We start from the raw sequence: 18,048 nt of genomic DNA, 5'->3' as shown, positions 1-18,048 counted from the left end.
AAAGAATATTTCATCAAACACAAATAGCCTCATCAGAAGTGGGTATAAGCAAGTGCTTTTCACTGGGACAGCAGTACTTGAACAGGTTGTTATCCTTATTTCATAAATATACAAATACTGTGTAATGTCAGCACTTTCATTTGGATTAATCTCTTTCATTTGGTGGAAAGAGAGAAGTAATGTGTAAACCATGCCTAAGCAGAATGGTAACATAACTTTTATTTTATTTACTGAGAGCAGCACAGCAAAATTTTATGTTGTGTTTATGGTGGCAGCTACCCATTCCAATAAAAACTTCACCACGTGAGAGGAGCAGTGACATTGAAACAACTTCATGTGTAGGTTTTAAAAGACCAAATGGAGCCATTGAGGTGAGAGCAACAGAAGAAAGTGCTTAGAGGTGAATGCTGCAACCATCAAAATCAGACAGAGAGCGTGGTGAGGAAAGGAGTGGCCTGAGACTAAATCTGTGTGTAGTAACCTCAACACACCTGCAAAACACTTCTTGATGTGGCCAGAGGTTCTATTTTTTTTTTTTTAAAGTGCTTGTTCCTTTCTCAGAAAGGCTGGTATTGATCAGACCTGGCTCTGTGACTCATGCATGCTCCTGTTAAATAGGAATGGAGTCTTCAAGGGCATATGAGCAAATAGTGCAGGCAGACCATCCACAACATGCAAAATGACTTCACAGCATAGCTTAACTCATGAAATCACTCCAACAATCATGGTTGAATTTGATGTGCTTTCATTTTATATTTTAATGCTGGCTGAAGGTGCAAGTTGAGACAATGTAGACCAGCTAAGTAGCTTTATATGACTTGATGTCAAATTAGAAGTGTGAAAAACACAGTTGTGTTTCTGGAGTGGAAACAACCCCCATCTTTACAATACCAGTGGCAAATGAGATGGACAAGTAGTAGTGTAAGTAAAGTGCACAAACTGCAATACTCAGGAGTCAGCCAGCAAGGCTCATAACATTTAAATACAATTTTCTATTTGTGAGATGTTTTACCCTCTGAAAATGCTCAGTAAGTGTTGTCTTCGCAATCTGAGGTACCCATAAAAATGTGAGTCACAAAAAAACTGATTTATGTCTTTTTTAGGATACAAATTTTTTTGGGATATATCTTTTTAAACAGTGAACAGATAATGTATTGAAATGGTATTTGTACTGAAATATCTTCAATATTCTCCAAGTATTGCAAAGCCAACACACTAAATTGACAAAATTTTACATTTTGAAAGGCATATCTTACATGGATATTTGCATGTATATGAATAAAATATCTGTAACCTAATTAAAGGCTTAAACTTGGTTAAGGCTTAAACTGATGTTCAGAAATGCATACCCAGTTGACCTGGAAGAAGAGAATCCATTTTATGTTTAATTCGTTGAGCATTTGCAGATATTTTGCATTCAAGTAGCTAATGATGGCTATAAGTATGAACAATTTCCCAGTGACGTGCACACTTCTGTCAATGCATTTTTAGGAGGACAAGTCCGTTGTGTAATTGCACACCTAAGTAGTTCAGCAACCGGGCCTATTTCTGAATGGCTCAATACAGTAATAAAATCTAGGCCATCTCTGAAATACTGCATTGTCTGGCTGCTAATTACCTGCCTAATAAAAATATGTAAACTTATACTAATTACTAGGTATTTTTATCACAAAGACATATCCTTTGCTTGCCATTTTCAGTGGGTGCGCAGTGCAATACTCACAGGAGCCGTTTTCATGTGCTCTGACTCCTTAAGCCATTTGATTCCACATGTAAAAAACAGAAAGCTTTTTAGATGTCAGAATTAGTAATGTTTCAAATGACTCAAAAGAACGAAGAGAAAATGATGAAAAAATGACCATTACAAAACGCTGCCAGCTACAGCATTTTTATAACTAACACTAACCATAGATCTCTTGGAAAAACAAAGAATCCTGTCTGTTGGTTGATAGAAATATAGAAATAAAAAGAATAAAACAATTAAAAAGACAGAATGAATAATTCAACAGACATTATTTTCTCAGATGCAAGCAAGCTTCCTCACTCCTTGCAAATCTGTAAACTGATCAGCGTTGCCTGAAATGCATTTCTTAAATTAATTCAAAATGTACTTCATGAATATGTTGTGAACAGTTTGCTGCCAGTATGTGACATGCAAAATTCAAATATGCTTGATTAGCTGCCAGTTAGTCAAACGTGTCACCTGGGGCTGTTGCTGTTCACTGATTAGCTGAGCTCACAAGAATAAACTGCAGTACACTGCAAAATTCAGTGCACAGATAGTGCCAGACAGAAATTTGCAAGTGCTGAGGCAGGTGCCCTTTAAAAACTGGAAGCGGTATATCAAGGTGCAGGCATGCAGGGCAGCAAGGTTTTGCTGTTGCACCCAGAGCACAGATGCTACCACCACTGTCATGGAAATACATACCCACAAAAGGTATAGAAATTCATTTTTTACATGTATTTGCATTGCTTAAGAATGTTTTCCCAACTTTACAGAAAACACTTTCCTGCTATTTCAGATGTAGGTGGTCAGCACAGCTACCTCCTTTCTCTCGGTACTCTTCTTCCAGAATATATGACCTGCCAGTTTGGCACATATCAAGAACAATATCTAGAACAACGTTTTACAGGAGGCCACTAATTTTAGCCTGTGCATACCTCCCATCTGTTGTTTAAACCTGACTAGGATACTGGCAGCTCCTGGAGGAGGTGGCTTCCTGCTTACTGATTGCTACAATCACTCCTTCACTAGATGTAGCGATGGGGAAGAGATAAAATTTAAAGCACAGACGAAGAAACATCCACAGGTTTCCATTTATGATGATTAATACTATCTTCATAGCCGTGTAATAAATTGTCACTGTAGTCTCTATAGTACATTCAAATGAAAATCTGAAAGGCCACTGAATTTTGAAATCATTCAGTTCAGTCAGGAATATGGCTGTGTACAATAGGAAAACATCTGAATGTCTAATTTATTGTTTTCAGAGTTTCTATTACCTATAACATGCAAATTAAAATAATCTATATTTTCTTATGGGTTCAACTCCATATCCTGTTTATTGTGCATTACCTAAACTCTTTTTTGATGCCATCCACATTTCCATAACATAGTGTAATAGGCAAGGGACTCAGACTTTGGGATGCATTAGATATATTAATTGGCAGGAGGATGTGAGTTATTGAACCTCTTCAATGACCTCCTTTAGTGCGCTGCATCATTTCTGTGCTGCAGTGCTTGCCTGGGTAATGTGGGACAAGCATGCAAGAGTGGTCCTGAACTCAGAGCCCAGGCCCTTTCCCAGGACCTTACACCCTGCTTGTCCCTACTGTGGAGCCCAAGGGGACTGACTGGAAAAGTTGTGCTGAGGGGGGGTGGAAATGAGGTTTCACAGGATCACTGAAGTTGGAAAAGACCTCCAAGGTCATCCAGTCCAACTGTCCACCCACCACCAGTATTTCCCCACTCACCATGTCCCTCAGTGCAACATCTACACGTTTCTTGGACAGCTTCAGAGATGGTGACTCCACCACATCCCTGGGCAGCCTGTGCCACTGCCTGACTGCTATTTGGAGATGTTTTTTCTAACACCGAACCTATATGTTTACTGAGTCCTGGTGAGAAACATAGGCTCCCCTGAGCGAAGGAAGGCCAAAATCTCTGACTGACACTGTACCTCAAGAAAGTATCCCACCTGTGAAAGCAAAACACTACTGAAAGCCTGTGAGGTGGTCTCACAAGGAGAAGAGCACTAATTTAAGCAGAAAATAAGTTTTGGCGAATCATCTAAAACAGATGTGCAAAGGAAATATTTAAGCTGCCTCTGCATACTGCCCTTTGATTTCTGCTCTATACCTTTCAGACATACTGAGATTGAGTCTCTCATTTTCATTCAGGTGTAGAAATGAAAGGACTTAAAATGCACAGATAATCACCTCTAACACTGCTGCAACATACATTCTTTCAATCACCTTCTCAGATGATCACCAGGATTAGCGAGGAGCGAAGAATAGCCATAAATTCTCTTTACAAACTGCCTTGTTGTTTCTGACTCATATTCTATCTAGGATTTAGCTAATTCACATATATATTAAAGGATATAAAATAATCTTAGCAGGTTAAAAAGGAAATGGCTTAAATGTATTCCTTGAAGAATTTCTTTGCTTTGAAAATGGCTTTGAAATGACAAAGTGGACAAGAAAGATTTCCCTGTTTACAAGAATGGGCAAGTTTAGCTTTTAATATTTTCTTTTCATTTAGGAAGGCTGTCATAGATGTGCTTTTTGAGAAAAACACTTTCATTTGCAACACTTCATTTCTGAATGAAGACAGGGAGAGACTAGACTGACAGCGGCTGCATCCCCTTAGCTTAGATGTATAACATAACAGGAAAAAGTGCTGTAAAGAAAAATATTCCTGAGACCGGATTCTCTTCCCCCAGATCAGCATTCAGATTTATAGTACAAAGCACAGGGTTGTGCCAGCTGGGTATGGTGCTATGCCAACACAAAATGACAAAGCAGAATAAAGGGAAAGTCATAGAATCATAGAACAGTTTGGTTGGACAGGGCTTTTAAGATCATCTAGTTCCACCCTCCCCTCCCCTTGCTATAAGCAGGGGTAGAAATATGTCCTGAATACCCCTAGAAGCCAGCAAAGGAGTGTACTAAAACCAGCCTTTAAGCAAACAAGAAGTCCCCAGAAGCACAGCACACACACCAAGCCAAACAACAAGAAAACCAGCCCAACTGTACAACCCGCCACTACTCAGTTTCTCAGCTCAATGGACAGCCTGGTTCCTGGAGGCTTGATTACCGTAGGCTGAACTCCCCACCTCCAGCCTGACTACTGGGTCTGCCCAGTATACATCTCTGTGATTTGTTTCATTTGCATTTTGGCTCCGCCAGAAGGAAGAATAACTGCAGTCTGACACAGAGCAAACACTGAAGGACATCAGGGAAGAACATGTACAGAACAAAGTCATTCAAGTGCATCCGTCCGACTCCAGCCATGACATGGATCAGCAGCCTGGGGTAATTTAATCATGTTGGCACCCATGTTCTGCTGCATTTTCAGTGCAGTGTACAAAAGGCTGTCATGCTACTGACAGAGACAACAGCAGTACAAAAACACTTTTGAGCATCTTCTCCCTCGCCAGAGATTTTTTTTTTCTGAGTTTTGAAGATCTCTGGTTCTGTTTTTGTTTAGGATCAAGTGAATCTCCTCATGGGAATTTTCTACCTTGAAGCTACAAAAATAAGTAACCCTCTCAAGTCCTTGGTGGGTTGCTAAAGAGCCAAGTGGGAGAAAGAAAAGTTTAAAACTTGGAGACAGCTGGAAAAAGAACATCTGCTGAAGAGCAAGTCAGCATTATCTACCCCAAATTGGCATCTGCTTCAATATTATAAGAGATGCCATTAATAAGGCATCCTTACTGCATGAACCAATATGCACATATCACAAAGATATGTGGGACATGCAGAGGATATACCACCAGATGAGAAAAGGTAGAAACTGTGGGACTGTGTATTTGTCTATCTGCCTGATTTTACAGAAGCTGGTAGGGCTAAAGAAGAAAGCAATTTAGGAAAAAAAAACAACCAACTATTCAGAAGTCCCTAAGTGTAGCATCACACAGCTCTCTAACGTGTCTATATCCAGCTGTTGCAGCTTTTTGTGTAAGCATATGATGTTCTGCCAGAGATCTTCTGTTTGTTTCACAGAGGACAGCAGGGACTGGATCCACTTTTTTTTTTTTTTTTTTTCTTTTTCTTCCTCCTCCCCCCATCAAGCACTTGCTTCTGCCAAGCACAGTTGCCTTTCAAACTCTCCATGTTGAGCTTCAGAATCAGCCATGATACCACTTCTTCGGGATTTAATGAGAGGGAAACCCATTTCTCTCAAGAGACATTGAAGCTTGGGATTGGGAATTGGTTTTTTTTTTACTGAAGATAGGGGATGATGTTGTATAACCATATTCACTCCTTTGTAAGGGCTAAAATGTTACCAAACAAAGCTGACTGCTGCATAAAAACTATCGGCACACATCAAAACAAGGATCCTCCTTTAATTCAAAGGTCCTTTCAGATACTGCATAAAGTCAAAAGAACAGGCTGATGAACTGAAGGATCCTTTCACTTGCCACTGACATGCTGAATCATCCCCATGCATTCTAGACATGGTCAAAGAGTAGAGCATAGCACGAAAATGACACATCGTGCCATATGCAACTGAGTTGGCAAGAGCAGATGGAAGATGATGCAGACAGACATTATACAATTCTCTTTAATCAGAAATCTGGTCTACACGCTGGTGTTGATTCCCATGTGGGGGTGTGTGTGGGGGTAACAGTTGCAAGTATTCTCTTCCAGTCTGGAAGGTGAGAAGAGATGCTGTAGTGTAGAAACAGCTCAACCCAATGAACCAGATCAACTCAGTGATGCCAGGGTAAGCTGCTACGGTACAACATGCAGTTTTTATTTACACTAGAGGAGATATGCCACATCTAGCATGGTAAGATTTAACATCTCTGAGAGAGCTCACCTTGACAAGAGCAGCTTTCCTCTCAGAAGACCCACAGAGAAAAGCTGTGGGCTTCATTTTCCTATTACCAACCTTACCAAACGTATGCTCAAATAGATTTTAAAGACCTTTTCTTCTGGAAAAGATCTCTGAACCTACATCAAACATAACACCAGGCTCTTCTGTGGGTTTCTGAGGGATCCTTCTCTGGCGGCACAGATGCTTCATCTGCACCAGAGCCTGCTCTTCCAAATCCCCTCCAACAGCCCAGCCCCTCTTTCCATTAAACTCCTACAGCAGTATCTTGAAGAACTCTCCACTCTATTTTCTGTCACAAAAGACACTGTCATCTCCTCTCAGCTCACCCCTCTGATCCCACATCACACCATGTTCCTGGTGACTTGTGCCACCACTCCCCTCTAGTGAGATTTCAGTCATCTGCAGTCTGTGAACTCTAATATTTTGAGTCAAGCACTTTGTTTTACCAGCCAAACCCACAAATGTGTGAAGGCAGTCTCTCCAAGAAGTAGGGCAGGTGATGACACCAGGTCTGCACAGGCACAACTTTTGGCATTGGACATGGACCACTTCACTTTAATATTTTAATTGCAGCTATTATCATAAGTGCATCAAATCATTCTGTCATTTCTCTCCTTCTCTCAGGTGACTGCTAACACAGGCAAAACATCTTGCACACCTGCAGATCTGTACTTTGGGGCAAACAGTAAAGTTTTAATTTCTTAGGTAGTTCCTAGTTAGAACATTGATAGAAGGCTGTCTATGGTAACTGGAACCAAGATATTTCCCATCTCAACCCTTGTGTTATTCTATAAAAATCCTGGTCTCCATACGCTCAGACCATACATCCTAATTTAGTTTTTAGGTCTCTCTCATTCTTCCATTGAAATTCTGATTAATTCTGCCACTGGGAAAACCCAAGAAGTGCAGCTCTCTGCCAAACATTAACAGGAAATCTGCTGCTTTTCAGGAATGTCACCCAGGCTCCTGCAGAGCTAGCTGCATACCCAGCCCTCTGCTTAGCACCATGGCTTCTGCAGAAGGACCAGCTTGCTCCCAGGAGTGGGAGGATAGCATCCTGCTCAGCTCAAAGAGATCTTCTGGGCAGAATTCCCAAAACTGAACATATTCCTGTGCTGAACTGACATGATATTGGTTAGAGTTTACCTACAGGTGATGTTTTCCAGGAAAATAAAAATAAAAAAACTATTTGCTGTTGAGTGTCAAAGTTTAGAGTATCTTCAGTGCACATTTTCAGGGGTGATCATCCCCAGCTCCATGTGGAGCAGTAACCAGGCAATGGTCCCCTGCAGGCATCTGCTCCAATACACCCTGATCAGAAAGACATTCCCCAACACCCAGGCTAGATCTGTATAAACATGATATCTCCCTCTGATAATCGAAACACATCTCAGTTTTGCAAGTCAGCACCATTTCAGCAACACCTTTACATGAATAAGCAGCCACCTGTGTTTTCCCAAAAATTCGTATTACAGAGACAGTTTTTCTCACTTCCTATTCAGTCTTCTGCTGTTTCAAAATTTTCAGATGCCTACTAAAAAATGCAGATTCAACACCAGCTGTACAGATGTGCTTCATAGAACAAAAGCATTGGAAAAACTCTGAAAAGCAAGGACATCTCAAAGCAACGAGGAAGGAAAAATACCAAATACAACTAAGCAATGAGGCTGAGCTAACCCTCATATATCATTGAGTAACAGCACAGTCTCCGACACAGTGTTTGAGGAAGGAAGATTCAATCCAGGGACAAGCACACTATGTGACTATTTTGGTAACATCTGCAAACTGCTGAGATGCACTATAATATATACAGGTGCTTGTTTTGGGTTTTATCTTCACTTTTCTGTTGATGGCATTTACAAAGGTTATATGTGCACTCTCACTAAATGTCTGTTTTGGTATCCTCTATTTTAGCTGGTTTTTATTTGAAGAGCACTAAGCAGTTTAAAGTGCCTGAAGATTGCTTTTTCTTATTTTCCAGGCAAGTAATTCTGACTTACTATGTTTTGTTTCTCTGCAGACACCTGGGAAGTGTTGACTTGAAATGCCAAGTCAACTCGATGTCTGGCTCGAATGCCAGCCTCTCCTGACAGCAGAGGGGCTTGCAAGGGGGGTGAGAAGACAGAGCAGTAACCTCCTGCATAACTTCACTGCGGGTTTCTCAAGCTGTGCCTGGATGAGCACAGCTCGGAGCTCAGGTGTGACCTGCAGCTGTCTTTTCCTGTTAAAGAAGTCTGTCAGGGGAGAAACTATTCAGATGGGTGTTACCACTGCCTAAGAAAAAACCCTGCAGCTTCTCTTGTCATACCAAAGAAGCTAGAAGTATTTTTCTCTACATTTTTTACCAGAAGTAATATCTAGAATACAAGTAAATTAAAAGAATAATGGTGTGAAGTAGGGCTTCTAACAAATCCTCTGCTGATTATCTGGGCTGCAGTCTTTCCTGCTCTAGGAGATTTTCCCTTTTACTCCAATCATCACAGCCATAGCAGTACCCCAGGAGCAGGGAGACTTTCCCTCCACAGAACTTTACCAAAGCTATTCCTCAGCAAAGAGAAGCTGCTACCACTTTCCCTTCAGCTGCTTTTACTTCAAAAGAAATCCCTTGAAAGAAACCCAGATAATACAAGAAATCTAGCTGTCTATATTTATTTCATAATTCACTATTTCCATTCCAAAGTCTTTGCAGTGGTTAAGGAAAGATCCATCTGCTGTACTGAGATGCAGCATGAAGTGGTAACTGAATATTTCAGGTACATGTGAAATATATCACTATCTGGACAACTTGGTTCATCATTGTGCTTATAAACAGGCTCAAACCACTGCAAGCCTCCAGCAGGAAGTCTGCAGTTTATATCCATTAGAAAAACTTTTCTTATAAGAAAAACGTCCAAAAGATTTAAAACGCTGCTTAAGATGTATTTTTATATGTATTAGTATTAAAAAAACCAACAACAAAACAGAGCCCTTATGTGTTATAAGCTATTCTTTGGCCAAGCTTTTTCCACAGTGTATCCCAAGGAAGCAGAATTAATTATATTTTGGGCTATGAGAGGAAAAAAAAGGAATAAAAATGCCTTGAGAAGCTTGCATAATTATGCTAAATCCTGGAGATTGAAAGGGACTTTTCCCCACTTTTCCCCAATTATTTAAAATGGTTATCTTTTAATTCAATGAAAATTTAAATACTCTGAAACATTTATTTGTGTCTGAGATTAAGAAATAGAGAACCAGTTATGGCACTGCTAATCATGCTATTAATGTCAAGGGTGGTGATTCAGATGGAGTCGATGAGAATGAAAAAATATTTCTGAAAAGTGGATCCTCTTCAGGGTGGAAGATATTCAAAGGGCTTATGCACCTCATTTTAAAGGAGGAAAATACGTGAGGAAGTCAGATGGCATCTTGACCTGTAACAACTGGCATTCTGAAGTATTTCCAAATACATATTTAATTGTCAGAATTAAAAAGTGTGCCTGCTTAATTGGAACACTGCTCTTTTCCAATGAAAAGTTAAAAAAAAATTAAGTCCTCTGAAGTCAGATAAAAGAAAAGCACACAAATTTCTGTGTTTGCTTAGGAAAAATGAATAAAATTTGTTCGTCACAAAGGACTGACAGTGTGCACTTATCCCATATAAATCAGAATCCTGTCGACCATTTGTGAAGGAGATAAACACCTTTTCCTTTCCAGTATACAAAGACAGGTTACATGGTGAAGGTGAAGATGGCCCTCTACACTGCTCAAGTGAAAACACGCAGATACCTTTGCTTTTGTTTAAAACACTGTAACAAAAAACTCTAAAAACTAAAATTTCCAGAATAAGTAAACTCTTCTTGGCACTTAAAACTATGGACAATGGACTATGATTCATGAGTTCAGATGTTGATGCTGACAGAAATTTGCTGTGACCTGGAGGGAAAGTCATATAAACTCCCAGGCTTAGCAAACAGGTACGGTAATACTTCCCTACAGCACCTCTCAGGTGGGTTCGTGATGTTGAATTAAAGTTAGCAAACATGACTGAGGTTCTCTGATGGAAAAAATAGCAGCATCATGTTTTTATTGCATTACTGGAGGCAAAGGAGACAGAATGACTGAGAAAATAAAGTTCAACTCCAGAGGCAGAGACAGCTACTCCATGCAAAGCAATGTAGCTGAACAATAAAGAGTAAAGAATGCTCAGTGTGACGGTCAAAAGGTACTTTAGAAGAAATGAATTTTATAATGAGAACAATTTCTGATTTTACAACAATTTACGCACATCTCAAGTCAATGGTTTCGCTGAGAAAACACAGAACTCTTTGAAAAATCTCTGCAGCCTACTGAAGCTACAGAAGAGTTTAATGCATAAAATGCCCATTCTAAGCAAAGGAAGATGGAACCTACATTACTTTCTTGAGCCTCACAGTTCATATGAGGGGAGGCTGCAATTTTGCTGTGAAGTTACTTAATTTAATTGAGCTTCATTAGTAGGCGCTTTCTTCCTCAAACAAGCTCTTCCTTGAATGTTTGTTGTATGTGCAGCAACTACTTTTACCACTCAGATTTTTTTCATCTTGATTAGGAAAAAAACCTAAGTTTCAGTAATGTATATGAATCCCATTTCTTCTTGTCAGAGCAACAGGCAGAAGACCTGTCTGACACTGTCAGAACACCATCATGTCTCTGTGTTACACTCAGGGGTCCACTTCAGAAGCACTGATCAGTTCCAAGTCTTGGGCTTCTCCTGTGATGCGCCAATCTGACAACCCACCCAATTTTGTTTGTTGGACTATGTAGGTAGGGCATTCCATGTCTGCAGCACCTTTCTGTTTTCCTGAACTACCCACAAGGGAATATAGGATTTTTCTTAATGACATGTATATAGTAAGCTGCCTATTGGCATACAGAAATACATAGGCACACCCTGATAGACAGAGAAAGCACTGATACCCAGCTTGTTATTTGAACAGTTCCCAGTACCAGACCATGACTGGACAAATAAAGCTGCTTCAAATTTACTTGTTCAGTTTAACATGCATCAGAGATCAGCTGTGTTAAATTGCTTGGATTTGGTGCAGTGTGCCATGTGGAACCACAGAAATGCTAAAGAAGTGGGGTCATCTTCCGTACGTGACCGCTACTGGAAATCATGTGATGATTTGGGACATGGAAATGCTTGAGAACACCACAGAAAAGTGGCCTTGAAAAATCGCAAGGCTGATCATGGCACACAGTCATGGCCACCTACACAGGGGCACCAACAATTACCAAGTGGGCAGGGCATTGGAGGATGTTAGTCTGAAAAACATAAGTTCCCAGTAGCTAAGCCAATGGAATAATTCAATGAGATGCTAATAAAGAGCTCTGGTTATTCTCCCTGTAGCCAGCCAGCCACTAGAGGGAGGAATAATGTAGTGCTGCCACATATAGCAATTTATTACACTTTTGCAATACTTTTTTTTTTTTTAAGCTCTCCTCAAGAGGCTTGAAAAATCTTTTCAGTTAAAGGTAAAACCCTCTAGTTTTCACAGTTAGTGAAGAAAGCACACAAAGTTCAAGGGCTCAAGAAACAGAAAGGATATAAAAAATGCGACACATCTATTACTCCTTAGAATATATTCTGATTTTTACAGCCCAGATGAACTGCGGACCTGACTTCCAATTAATTAGGATCCATAGAGCAATTTGCTTCCACAGCATTCGTCACATCATTACAGAAGTGGTAGGATTTAAAGCTTTTTAATGCGGTTTTCATGAAAGAAAGCACTTTCTTTGGTGACTGGAAAGGACAGGTCAGCATTGCAGTTGAAAAGAATTGTCCTTCTCTACAGCAACAGGCAACTTGCTAAAAAACAGTTACTTTCACATTTTTTAAGAGTGAAGATATTTGAAAGCAGAAAACAAAGAAAAGCCCAGCACAGTAATGCACTTATACTATACAATGCTTGTATTACCAATCTTACTTGTTTCACTACAGATAACTATGCTAAATATCCATTTATAGCAGTAAGGAAGCAATTCTGGCATCAGAAGGCAGATTTTTGTGTGTACAGCTATTCACTATTCACTGATGAGAACAACTCAGTAATGAGAAAATAATAAAAAGTTGTTTTTATCTGAAGACAGGCAAGGAAATAATTAGGCATTTGCTACACATTCAGTTGATCAGATCCTGAGTTTTGCTGAAGGTCTGTCAAGGGGAAAAATCTGAGCTGCATTTTCTCCCCTCAACTTAGGCAAATTCTGCTTACATTAAGGAGCTCGGTCCCCCTCCCCCCTTCTAAGTACTAGCTTTAGCCTCAGCAGGAGAAGATTAATCAACGATTACTCATAAAATACTATGGAAAACTCAGAAATTCTCTGTTATGAGCTCTGAGGTCTCACTAAAATCTTGGGGCTGTAAGCAGTTCCTATGGTAAGATCAGATGGGTTTTTCTGTCCATGACTCTCAGTGGATTAGGTTGCCATCAGTATAGGACTGTCGATGCCACTGTTGCTTCTCCTCTTTAAAGGAGAGATTTAGATTGGATACAAGTAAGGTTTTTTATTTATTTATTTATTTATTTATTTATTTATTTATTTTACAGTAAGAGCGGTGAAACACAGGAACGTATTGGCTGGAGAAGTGGTGGATGTCCCATCCTTGAAGACACTCAAGGTAAGGCTGGAGAGGTCTTTGAGCTATCTGATCTAGCTGCAGGTATCCCTGATTGTTACAAGGAAGTTGGACAAGACAGCCTTTGAGGGCTCCTTCTAACTCAATTCTATTATTTGATTCTCCAAAGAGGAGAAATGAGACCTGAACAGAGACAAGTGTTCCTCACAGCCTTCCAAATGGCTTTCCATCAGCAAATTCACAGGTTTTCCAGGAATAGGCTTGCACAGAGGATGCAGTGGAAACCCCCGCTACCCAGCCAGACTGTAATTGTCAGCCTATGAGCTCACTTCTCTATGCAGCCTATTCCATGGCACCTCTGTCTCTGAGATATATTAAAATATCTTTCCCTAGCGCTGAAGGCCTTCCCTATGGGATTAAAAAAAAAAAAAAAAAAAAAAAAAACATTTTAAGATTTCCTTCTGCTATGGTGTGAAGGGTAACAAATTCCCTTTATAGAGAAGTGAGTGGGAAGCAATGTGTTAGCATGCATGGGTAGCGCACAGAGGAATGGGGAGAGGTAGGATTAGCTGGAGAGATGGCTGACTAGCTGTCATCTACCCCCTGTGAAAGCATCTGAGCCACCTCTGGGACATATGTTAGCAATGGGTGTGGGCTGGATGGCAGGAAGAGAGGGGGAGAGGTGTCAAGGAATGGGACAGTTGTAGGTATGGATTTAAACAGCAAAATGCAACATGAGTTACTGCTACTCCAAAGAGCAGCATTCACAAGTTGTGGGGAGCACCAGTGGAGAAATACATAGAAGATGCAGCTTCTGCCTTGTGCAGTGTGATGGGGCTCTCCCCAAGCACCTTGATGAGTACAGGGCAATGCACTTGCTTGACTCTTCTCACGCCTACATGAACATTGCAAGCCTAGTTCTCACTCCAGGTGCACTGCTCATGCTCTTCTTATACCCAAGCAGCCAAATCGTACCTTAGTGTGTTCCAGAACTATAATTAACCTCAGTGTATCATTTCAAGGCACAACCACCTTTTAAATCTTCCTTATTTGGAAAAAAAAAAAAAAAAAAAAAAAACCCAAACAAAACAAAACAAAACAACAACAACAACAACAACAACAAACTTGGAAGAATGCTGGCAAGATAATGTTTTTAACAAGCAGCTTGATTAATTCACAGCTAAGGTTATCATCCAGTTGTGTTGGGTAGGAGGCCGACATTTAAAACTTCACATGTACTTTCTCAGAGGAAAAAAATAACAGCCAGCACACCCTCCAGAGCTCAGATTCTGTATGCTATGCTTGAGACTTGTAAACAGCACACTGAAAATTCAGATCCTAGTTGCCTAGCATTCCCAAGAACCTTAAGAGAAACAGCCTCATAATCATTTTTCTGTGCCATCTTCCTATTAAGTCTCATGCTTTAGAATATAAAAAACAAACAAACAAACAAGCATCAAGCATAGTGTAGATTTGGAGGAGTCCAGGAGTGAGATGCTCTCCAAAGCTCTGTCTCAGGCCTGTGCTGGGTCATTGAGCAACACAGTCTTAGGGCAGAGGACTGGCATCCATCTCAGGTCTATTTTGTTTCACCCTACTCTTTAAAGATACTTCTTACAAATAAAGATTCTTTATTTATGTGTTATTTACTGTTTACTACATACATCATCTAAGAAAATACATGACAAAACAAAATCTGAAAACCTACCCCAAAGACAATTTCTGCAACATCAACATCAAAACTACTGCCCTGTTTTTTTTTAAAAAAAACAGCTTTTCAGTTGATTGATTTTTTGTATGACTTTGAAATTGATCATTTTGCTGTTCTTTGGGTTGTTGCCTTTATGGGAATTAATTACTTTAAGTAACTGGCTACCCTTCTACGGACATCCTGCTTGCAAGAACAGTGGCAGGAAATACAGCTGTAACTTGTAATTTCACTGGAACACAAGGGTTAGTGAATCTTTTGCAGAAGGCAAAACACACAGGCAGACATCATAGTCCTCACAAAGGTATAATGAATCTGAAGAAAGGAGACAGAGATGATAGGAGAGAGGCATGCTGTTGCACCGGGGTCCATGCACAAGGACGGCCTGGCCATCGGTCATGAGAAGAGCAGTAGACCCAATTACCCAAAAAATAACTCCAAAGATAGCTGACTGAGCAAAACTAATGACTGCATGTAAAGCCATGAAATAAAGACAGGCAGAGCCGTTTTTTTTTCAGTGCAAACTGCATACCTCTGGGCAATAAATGCATGCAGTGAGAAGACCGCAGGAGTGTTAGCAGCAGAGCAGCTCTGGTTGGGGCCTGGAAACTGCAGGACTTGAGACCCTTGGAAGACTATCAGTAGTGATATTAGTAACAGGACAAGTGAAAAAGGTTAATAATTAAATCACTAGTGAAGAAAATCTTAGCAGGAGTAGGACTAGAAATATAATATATGCTATGCCCTTACCATTTCCAAAGGTATGAAATTCATTGAAAAAAGAAATAATCAGTATGAAGGTGGGAATAGAGAAGTGGTTGATAGTCAGAAAGTTATTGTCCCCTCACACAAGAAAACGAGTCTAAATACAATATTCTTCCTGCCCACCTTGGCTCATAATTGAGAGTGGACACTTACCTCAGAACTGAGGATCATAATTCAGAATTATTAAGGAATTACTTAAAAAAACAGGAGTAAAGAAAAGGAGGACAACAGAAATAATGTCACAATACTAACATTCATTCCAACTCTTATCAGTCTAACATGAATATGGCATCATCCACTCCTTATCAGTTCAAATTCCTTTGTTATTCACAAGCAAACAGCAATCAATTTGTGCCGCAAATCAAACAATCTCAGAAAAGTAAAGTAATAGGCAGAGTTACTGCTATGCCAGAAATTACATTCTACCCGGCAGTTGATGACTGAACAACTGCAGTGGCACAGCCTGACTCACCAGAATTTCAAGCAAGTCTGGGCAACCAATCTCTGCCAAAACACTGTTGTCTCACAGCTCTTAGAGCCATGTGACTGATATGAGGCCCAAAAGATTCTGCAACAGTCAAATTCATAACCAGACATTTAGATTGGGCTCCTCTAACTAGTCAATGCCAACATTTCTGAAATTTTTAACATATTTGATTATCACTTCAGGAGAATGGGGGAATGACATGTTGGCTACACATCACCAGAATAAGGAAAATGACCTTTTCAAAGTCAAAAAGTGACACCTCCACCACTGAAATTCCAGCTTTTATAAATACAATTTCTATCACCACTACAGAAATAAATACTGTAAGATGAAGTCTTGACTCTTTCAACCTCATTGTTTGACATCATTTCACCTAGAGCAGAGCAGTTTAAAAAAAAAAAAATAAAAAAAAAATCAGTGTTACCTGAGGTTTTGAGACTTATGCCATGTTTAGAAGCGATTTTTTTCTCTATGATTAAATGTGATTAAAATATAGTAGTATTTTTAAGTTTTGAAAAGCAAGGAGCATAAATAATAGATGAAGTGAGACTCTTGTATTACTTTGCATTCTATTACCTTTTTAAATTTTTGTCATGTAGACCATAATAAACATTAACTATTAAAGGAATTTTAACAAACTTCTGTCTTTTCAATCTATTAATTTATGCCTATTTTGGTATGATAAACCCATAAGTAATAACTAAGAATATTCTGGGGACTGACCCACAGAGGAGTATCTTTCAAAGGGAGATTTTCAGTTTCAACTGTAAAAGTAATGAAGGTTTAGTGCAGATTCGCAATAGCAATTGCCAGATGTAAAACAGAAGAGATTTATGGACTAGCCCTGAAAGATCCTGAGCTTGCCTTCATCATGATTCATCACTGTCACAGAGCAGAGCTGCGCAGGCACAACCCAAGCATGGCTGCCATGGAAATGGAAGGAAGGATTTGGGCGCTCTGGATTTTGCTGCAGGCATTCATGGGTGACAGAACAAGTTAGTGCTTTCTGCAGTCCCTGGCATTGCTGCAGGCCAAGCTGCTGGCAGCTGGGGCACATGCTGCTAGGGTAGCAGAGGGGAGCTGGGAATTGCCATGCAAGTCAGCTGCCATCATAGAATCCCTCACAGGAACTTGCTAGCTGCTGAAAAGATGTTTTCAAGAAAAATAATTTTTCACACCAGCAAAGGGCAGTAGCAGCAATCATATGATGTTTGGTATCTTTGTGGCAAGCAATGATTAAGAGACAAGCACAACATAAGAAAGCCTTTAAGCATTTTCCCTAATTTATCCCCTCTGGAAAAGATTGGCAACTTAGTAAGGAGGAGGGATTTAAAAAGGTCACATCCCATTGGGGGAACTTTTATTCATGTGGGAGCAGAGTGGTATTTGATAGTGCCCTGTTTCAGCACCTGGGCTGCTAGGGGCCAATGGGCTGCATCTAGCCTTCCCCCACACTGCACCCAAACTAGCAGAACATTACTGAAATGAGCTGAAAGTTGCTTCATCCTAGCAGTAAAACAAACACAAAAAAATGTGAGAAAAAAATGGCTGGCAATTGGCATGACTTAGTTTCTTCTATTTGTGAGGACCGAACCATTACTCGCTTCCATGTCTCTCTCTCACCTCAACATGATGCAGGCTGGCAGAATATACCAAAAGCATTAATCGGCAGAAGAAATATGCTACTGTTTCTCTTGCAAATTTACATTAAAACTAAACCAAAAATACACTCTTAACTTGTTCTATTTTTAATCTCAAGTGGCTCCAACATTTCATGGTAGAAGAACAGCGCACTTCTAGCTGATCAAAACAGAAAATTATCATGAATAATTGACTTCATTATTGTTGTCTGTTTACTTGTCTTGTTATGTCAGACATTAAGGACTCCACACTGAATTCTGTGCAAGTGCACATCTCTTTTT

General features: G+C 39.9%; 1 protein-coding gene across 3 annotated transcripts in view; it reads right to left on the bottom strand.

Annotated features, from left to right (window-relative positions):
- DLGAP1 (DLG associated protein 1) overlaps nt 1-18,048 on the bottom strand; it is a 225,454-nt gene that overhangs the window by 87,213 nt on the left and 120,193 nt on the right. The window lies entirely within an intron of this gene.

The sequence above is a fragment of the Lagopus leucura genome, unplaced genomic scaffold (genome assembly GCF_019238085.1).
Source record: "Lagopus leucura isolate 7727_CA_CO unplaced genomic scaffold, USGS_WTPT01 Super-Scaffold_100002, whole genome shotgun sequence".
Taxonomy (NCBI): Eukaryota; Metazoa; Chordata; class Aves; order Galliformes; family Phasianidae; genus Lagopus; species Lagopus leucura.
Note: the sequence above shows the minus strand (reverse complement) of the source record. Positions and strands in the feature narration are given on the sequence as shown.